The sequence below is a fragment of the Odontesthes bonariensis genome, chromosome 3, assembly GCF_027942865.1.
Source record: "Odontesthes bonariensis isolate fOdoBon6 chromosome 3, fOdoBon6.hap1, whole genome shotgun sequence".
Lineage (NCBI taxonomy): Eukaryota > Metazoa > Chordata > Actinopteri > Atheriniformes > Atherinopsidae > Odontesthes > Odontesthes bonariensis.
The window spans coordinates 40,049,005-40,056,907 of record NC_134508.1 but is presented as its reverse complement, the minus strand read 5'-3'; positions in this window follow the sequence as shown (position 1 = coordinate 40,056,907).

The following is a 7,903-nucleotide window of genomic DNA, read 5'->3' as shown; positions in this document are numbered from 1 at the left end:
ATAAATACAAAATCAAAATAATCTTCTTTTGTTATCTAACTTAAACAAGTAACATTTCTCTTTTTTTTTCAAATATTAAAATATTAAAAAAAAAAAAAAAAAAAAAAAAAAACCTCCCTGTGTGCCGCGTACCCCGCGTTCCCCGTTTGGGAAACACTGCTTTAAGGCACCCAGGTTTGCTCACCCAAGCAGGAGACGAGAATCCATTTCCCAATACAAATATTTATTTATACACAAAAAGTAATATAAAAATATGAGCAATTAAAAATACAGTCCTTGGTGGGGCTAGCAATGCGAGAGTAGGGGCATCAGTCATGTCACCTCACACAGGCACACAAAATGAGGAAGGCCCACGTCCAAAACAAAACAGACAACACAAGCCAAATAAGCAAAACAACCCAAATAGGCAAAACAGCAGCAGAGCTCCAGCTAAGGTATTAGCTCAGCTTCACAGGTGTCGGCCAGTGGCACCAGGATTAGTTATGAAAGGCTGCACCAGAAGGCCTCAATTCAGCCTTACAGATCCTATAAAGCATGAAAAGAAGTTGTTAGCTGGCATGTAAGGAAGTGCATGCCATGAGGCAAACCATACATACCGATCAGGCAAGTACTTGTTGGCTCCAGGGAAGGATAGAGCTTGAGCTCAACCAGCTAACCTAAGGCCTAGAAACACACACTCGGCACAATACCATCAAGAATGAGGGATGTACCAGCAGTAATCCACAAGTAGCCAAGCGAGGGCCTACACCTAAACCAGCTGCAAAAAGAAGCAGCTACAATAAACAAATTTATGTCAGTTTACAAGAAGAACAGAGCTGCAGGAGCAGCAAACCATACCTGCAGCACTGTCAGAGGGTAGACAACCAGGAAGAGTGTGGAGTCCAGAGCTAAGAGCACACATACCATTTGCAGACACAGCCTGCTTTTATAGGCTGCTGCATTTGGATGACAGGCTGGTAAGTGTCATGTAATTAGAGGGACCAGTTAGCTAAAGTCATATAGGATTATAATATTCCTCCTGCTACATTCAGAAACAACTACTTCCCTCTGAGAGTGGACAGCTCAATTTGACTCACGGTGTTGTCTGAAGATTTTCCCCCCTCACAGCTAAATGGAAAATATCAAACATGAACCAAAATGCACCAAAAAGTCATCTTTGTCTTATTATGATTTGTTGTTTTCAGGCATTCGACTTCCTCTGATTCGTAGTGAATCACACTGAGGTTGTTCTGTGTTTTCTGAGCTCATGGAAATCAGTCCCACAAAGAAATGATGAATTTTAATAGACCACAGTGGTTTGGTGTATTTATAGATATTTAGCACATGTTTTCTAGGGTTTTGTACCGACTTCCAAGTACCCATGGGTTTTAAGGAATATGTGCCAGTGGTCATCAGAGTACTCTCGAACTGTGAGAGTGGCTCCAACAGATCCTAGAGACAACAAGAGAGGTTTCTGTCTGGAAGAGCATAGTTTGAGAAACCGCCAAGATACTGCGTAGAACCCTTAAGTTCCCTGGTAGAAGACCAGAACTTGAAAAGATGACTGCTCACAGGGGGGCGAGTGTGGAGTGCATTTTCACATCCAGCAGTCACTATTAGCATCAAGTAAAGAAATTCTGGTGCACAAATTGCCAGTGAAGTTGTACAGTCTGGTTATAAGATAAACCCTGAAATAGGCATAAAATAAATGCAATTGTATTCATGCAGATGGACAATAGAAAAAGGTGATACCTTGTGATACGTAAGACATCCAAAGTAATTTAGAATAATTTAAAATTGGAGTTTCTTTCATCTATGCTATACCTGTGTCTTTTTTACACAGGTGTCATCACCAGGTAAACTGGGGAAAGAGATTAAGTATAAGCAAACAGTAATGGAAAACAAACAGAATGTGAAAAGCACAAAAGACATCAAGTCATCAAGGGTCTCTCATCCAGGACAGATCCCCTGTTCATAGACACTTGTATAAAACCTTTGCCACAAAGGCCCAATCCCATTTCACCCCTTGGCCCTACCCCTTACCCCCACCCCTCCGTTTTGCACGTTCACGTGTAGGGGTGTCCCAAATCACGTTAAGGCAGAGGGGTAGGGCTAAGGGGGAGGGCTTTGTAACCCTTGAAACGGAGTGGTTCGGCCAGGCAGACTCCGTTCGGAGGGGTATGATATACTTCCCAGAATGCAACGCGATTACCCGGAGTATGCGAATCAGCAGACACTTTGGCCCAATCCCATTTCACCCCTTGGCCCTACCCCTTACCCCTACCCCTTACCCCTACCCCTCCGTTTTGCGTGTTCACGTGTAGGGGTAGGGGTGTCCCAATTCACGTTAAGGCAGAGGCATAGGGGTAAGGGGAAGGGCATTGTAGCCCTTGAAACGGAGGGGTTCGGCCAGGCAGACTCTGTTCGAAGGGCTATGATATATTTCCCAGAACACAACGCGATTACCGGGAGAACGCGAGTCTTTTTAAAAATGGCAGAAGCAAAGAAAGCACCACACAAATGTAAGTAGCTCTATTTTTTTGCCATAATTTAACTGTTTTAACCGTTTTAGGTTGTGATAACTGGTGTATTGTGTGAGTTTAACATGGTGGCAATGTGTAGTTGTTTTCTGCTATAAACGCACATGGGAAAAGTCGCTATTTACATGGAGTAATCGGTCAATGCATGTGAAGGTGCTGCGAAAGAGTTGTCGTTTTTGAAATTGTAACTCGAGTATTTACAAGCAATGTAGTTGGTTAACCATAGAGAAGTTCCTTTTGAGTGACGTGTGCGTCATTTCACTACCTATTATCACAAGTATTCATATACGTGACTGATTCACAGGGACTCAAGCACAAACAAAGAGCCTGATCAGGTTTAGCGCCGAAAACGAAGATCGGTTTCTAAAGTCATCCCCATCCCCAAAAAGAAGTAGGAAGTCCAATCCCATAATGGATTACCTGATACAGGAGAGCCTGAAGGAGCAGAAGCGCCACGAGGAGACGGAGCAGAAAACGGAGCGCTTTTTAGCTCTGTTAGAGCGCATGATAGACAAACTTTAAGGCGAGTTGATGCGCCATGCACCTATTGTACACACAGCCACCACTAACACATTCTGAAACACCTTTTTTTAATTTTTTATAATGGATGAAAGTGCATGCTATAATGTCATGTCATGTCTTGTTCCCCCAGAACATCACTGAGCCCAGCACCTCCGATGTGCCATGCACCTTCGCTGTTCCTGCTCCGGTCACCCCACCATCTCGTTCTCGATGATTGCACTGTTGCCCGTTTATGTTCATATTGTTTATAATCATACTGTTTATTGTCCATATTTGCACCACACACTTTACAGCAGACACTTTAAGCTGTTATTTGCACTATTTCTGAAATAAGCTGCCTTACCAGTCTGTAATGTGAGTAGCCTAATAAAAGAAATTAAGGACAAAAGGTTTGTGAGCATGATTATCACATCAACATCATATGAACGACTGGGACGGATATTGGTATGAAGAGATTCATTATACAAGGGATAACAAAAAAATGGGGGTACATGTTGTGGTCCAATCGGCAATAATTTGTAGGATGACCCGTCTGTTGGAAAGAAAAACATGGAAAGATCAGGCTTTCATCCTCCCAAACCAACACATTGATAGCACACACAATGCAGTGCATTTATTTATGTCATCAAATCTGAACCTGGTACAAAGAAAACCGCTTCAAAAACGCATGAGCTGCATGTTTATCCCAAACGGAACGAGGCGAGTAACAAAGGCTAAATGTTAGCTTATGCTTTCAGCTAGGTTAGCCAGGTTAGGATACTACTCCAATCAATAAATCAGAAAATCCAACGAGACAAGCAAATTGTTTCTATATTACACAATATCACAAATGTACAGTTAGAAGCACTTTCAAACACACACACACATTATCATATTCACACGCCGGCTCTGGAAGCTACCAAAAAGACGCCATTTATGCGGGCTGGACGTGAAAAAGTGCTCACTCACACACGTTATTTTCATTAATTTTTCATTCTGCATACCGTAACAAAATCCAGCAATGCTCCCAGATGTCAAAGACGCCTTCGCCTGATGGCACTCCGTCGATTCGACACAGATATTTCTAAAAATATACGAATAGCCCAGGAGAGCGCGAAAACCACAGCAGCAGGTATGTTTGTTTATTTCTGGCTAAAGCTGTCGCTTTTGGTTACGTAACAACTGACGGCGCGGACTTATGACGTACGTGAGTGTGAAGGGCTGTCCCAATTCATAGGGGTTACGTTTCAAGCCCTACGCCTTACAGCTCCGTTTGAAGGGGCGAGGGGTAGGGGTAGAAAAATAGAAACGGGATTGGGCCAAAGTCCCACCTGAACGTGCAGAAAAATGAGAAAAAAGCCTGGGAATCAACAGATTATCTTTTGTAACAGATTCATAAACTGCTGCGAGACTGAGCTGCAGCGGTTAAAACACACCAGAAAATAAGATTTATGGAAAGAAGCTTGCATGCACAACCCAAATTATTAGATGGGACATTCGTCCTCTAAAGACTCTGAGTAATTCTCAGCTGTGACAAATGTAGCAGTTAAAGTTGTTGATATATGTCACGTGATCCAAAGATCAACAGATTGTGAGCCATCCCCTAAATTTGTTCATGACTGGGCCACAAAACCTATTATAGCTTTGGAAAAAAAAGCTGCAGCCATAAAGTATACAAGGTACTGTATAAATGAGCAGAAACATAATCTTTGGTGGTTTTCATTCTTCGCTTTTCTTCTGTCTAATATTGTCTTGCTGTAGATCAGCCGATTCAAACCAGATGGTGAGAAGCCTCCAAGACAAGCCTCAGAGGTTACGAGATGGTTGGAAAAATTGAGAGAAGTATTCAGTACTTTGGATACAACCTAAAGGATTTGGAGCTGCATTTCTTCAACCTGATATTGCGGTAAAGCATGTATAGACACACTGATTCACTGCAGCAGGCATGTCGGTGTCACGTTTTGCATCTCCAAGATGAAAGGAAGGTACACGTGTTAACACGAAACCAAATATGAGCATTTGTTGGAACAGCCAAAGGGTAATAGTGAAAGCAAGAACGTTCACCTTGGAGACAGATTGAGTCTCGTTTGGCAGTTTTTACATTTCACTTAGATTTTTGCCTATTCAGCCCATTTTTTACTTCCTGAAAAAATCCTGATACAGATCAGAAGAGACAGTTTCACACAACTTCCTCAATAGTTGTGTTGATTTTTATTCAACCTTTGAACACATCACATCTTGTTTCTGGTGAGGTCGGGCAATGCCATTAGTCTTTTTTTCTGATGAGATGAGGCAAAAAGTCCCACGAACACAGCACGCTGTTCAGGACTGGTAAGTCCATCACATGCTTTTGTGATATTTGTGAAGCTGTTTTGCAAAAGAAGTAGCTCTTTAATGTTATTCAAGTTAACCTGACTCAGTATTGCTGCTTTTTCTGCAGCACAGACCTGAATCTTCAACACTGTCTGAACAGTTTAAGGTGGATCAGTCAGACAATGATGCAGACAAGCCACAAAAACTATTTCTTGTAGACTTGTTTATAAACAACCTGAAAAATGAGGAGTCCAACCTCCGTTTCATAATATCACCAGAGCTGTTTTATATTTACTGATGAGGAACTGAGAATCCCTCCTGACTCTTCATTTCCTTCTGCTCAGTTTGACGTTTTGTGGTGGAGGAACTCAAGGCAGCAGACGACTCCCCAGTGAGTCACTATAGCATCTACTGTTCTGAGTGAGGAAGTCCAGGCTTTATCAGAACCATACACAGTAAAAAAAAAAAAAAGAAAAAGCAATCATTACAAATTCGGTCGTCTTTAAATACCAAGATTTCAGTCTGTACAAGCGTCTGTACTGGCTGTGGTCAAACTGCTGACAAAATTTCTGTTGTTGGCAAATCTGTGGCCTGTCACACATCAGGGTGTTTCCAGAGAGGTGCCTGCCTTTATTGTGAGTCACGTAAAACCTCCCGGAGAACACTGAACCTTTCAAATATTATGGTAGGTGTTTATTCCAGGGCAGATGGTAAAATGGAGCAACCATTAGCCAGTAGACTGAGAACTGCCCTGTTACTGAAACTACATCAATACACCTAAGTCACCTCATTCTCCATCTAACACTCAGTGTCCATGCACAAATACATAATGATACCTGCCCAGGTAACATTATGTACACATTCCACCCAAATACTCTATTATTAAGTTAATGTCTACACCAAAGCATGCCCTGCTTTAACTTCTCTTTTAGTTTAAATTGAAAAATAACATATCGTGTATTGATGTTGAGAAGCGAGAGGTCGAGAACCATAAATTCATTGGGGAAATGTTCATTGAGGTCACAGTTTTGACCCCCAAAAGGTTCCTGGCCTCTGGGGAAAGTTCTTGCAGTTGAAACACAGCTCCTGTGAAAACAAGCTGTAAATCACCTTAATATCCACATTTTTCAGTGATTGTAAAAAGGTCTGGTCTTATTTATTCTCTCTCATTCCAAATAAAAAAGAGTTTTTGAGGCATTTACATTTCTTGTCTGACTTTGAAAGATTTTAGAACAGAGATGTAATTTTTACTTTGTGTGAGACAAAAAAGGAGCAACACAAACTGGTACTAAGGCTACGTGCCCATGACAACGGTAACGACAGATAAACGCAGAACATTTCGACAGATGTGCCTATCTTGCACACAGCGACGGCGTTTTTAGGAGTTCAAAACGGAGAAAACGCAAACGCCCTCCAGAGTGGAGATCTTGAAAATGATCCAACCTCTCGTCGCCGTAGGAACAGTTCAAAACGCAGAAGTGCGTTTTTTGCACACGTTAAGTGGGTAGTTCTCCATGAACGACTCCCATTCTCACTATATTTATTTTGGACACTCTCCCAATCTACATTATCCACTGCCTTCCTGGCTTTGTAGTTCAGTGTCGTGTTCAGGAGCAACTGGACCTCATCATCTGTCCAAACAAAGTTTGAAGGCGTACTGTTGTTGCCGCCGCGCTTCGCCATTTTCTTCCAACTGACGCGGAGGAAGTAGCCACAAAACAGGCATTTCTCATATTTATTAATATATAACAATATAACTCATATAACAATACCAAAGGTATTGTTGCTACTGCCACCTACGTCCGGGGCGTGCATACTACATCGGCAAACTGCGAGTTTTATGAGTTTTATACGTTTTCCCTGTTCCCATGGATAGACAGATATCCACCCCCAAGCGCTCGTGAGAACGCAGATAAATTGTGGAGGAAAAAAACGGACATCTGCGTTTATGCTTCAGAGCGTTGTCGTGGGCACGTAGCCTAAGAGAGCTGGAGGCAACCATCCCCCTAAAGAACTGATAGCAACTGACCAAGAACTGAGATCATATCGACTGAGATCAATCGTTAAATAGCCTTTCCCCCATATTGTTTGTATGAATAGGACAAGTAATTTTTGATGGACTATTTGATCTTTACAAAAAAGCAACTGACAGCACAAAAGATTTCCATGTTTGTGTGCATCCATGTTTCTCACGCTGGATATTTCATGCAATGAGCCTTTTTTATGATGATGTTGTGCAGTTGGATCCTGGCATGTTTCCTCCTTCCTGGGGAGGCTGCAGGTGTGTTTTACCCCTGGAACACATGGTGGCTCCAGCATCTTATTGCCAAGTGAAAGGTTAATCTGTACTGACACTGGGACATTAGTGAACATGATGACGAAACATGCTTAGTGAACCATACAGTAATGTCATGAATGTTGTTTCTTAAAATGCTTGCCGCACATTTGTTGGATGTGTTCTTGTTGGCGTGTTAATTAGTGCTCATATGTAAGTGTACTGAGCAATGTGAGCCTGCTGAGTAGAAACAGCAACAGCATGAACTTCTTTTCACAATTACTTTGAGAACGGG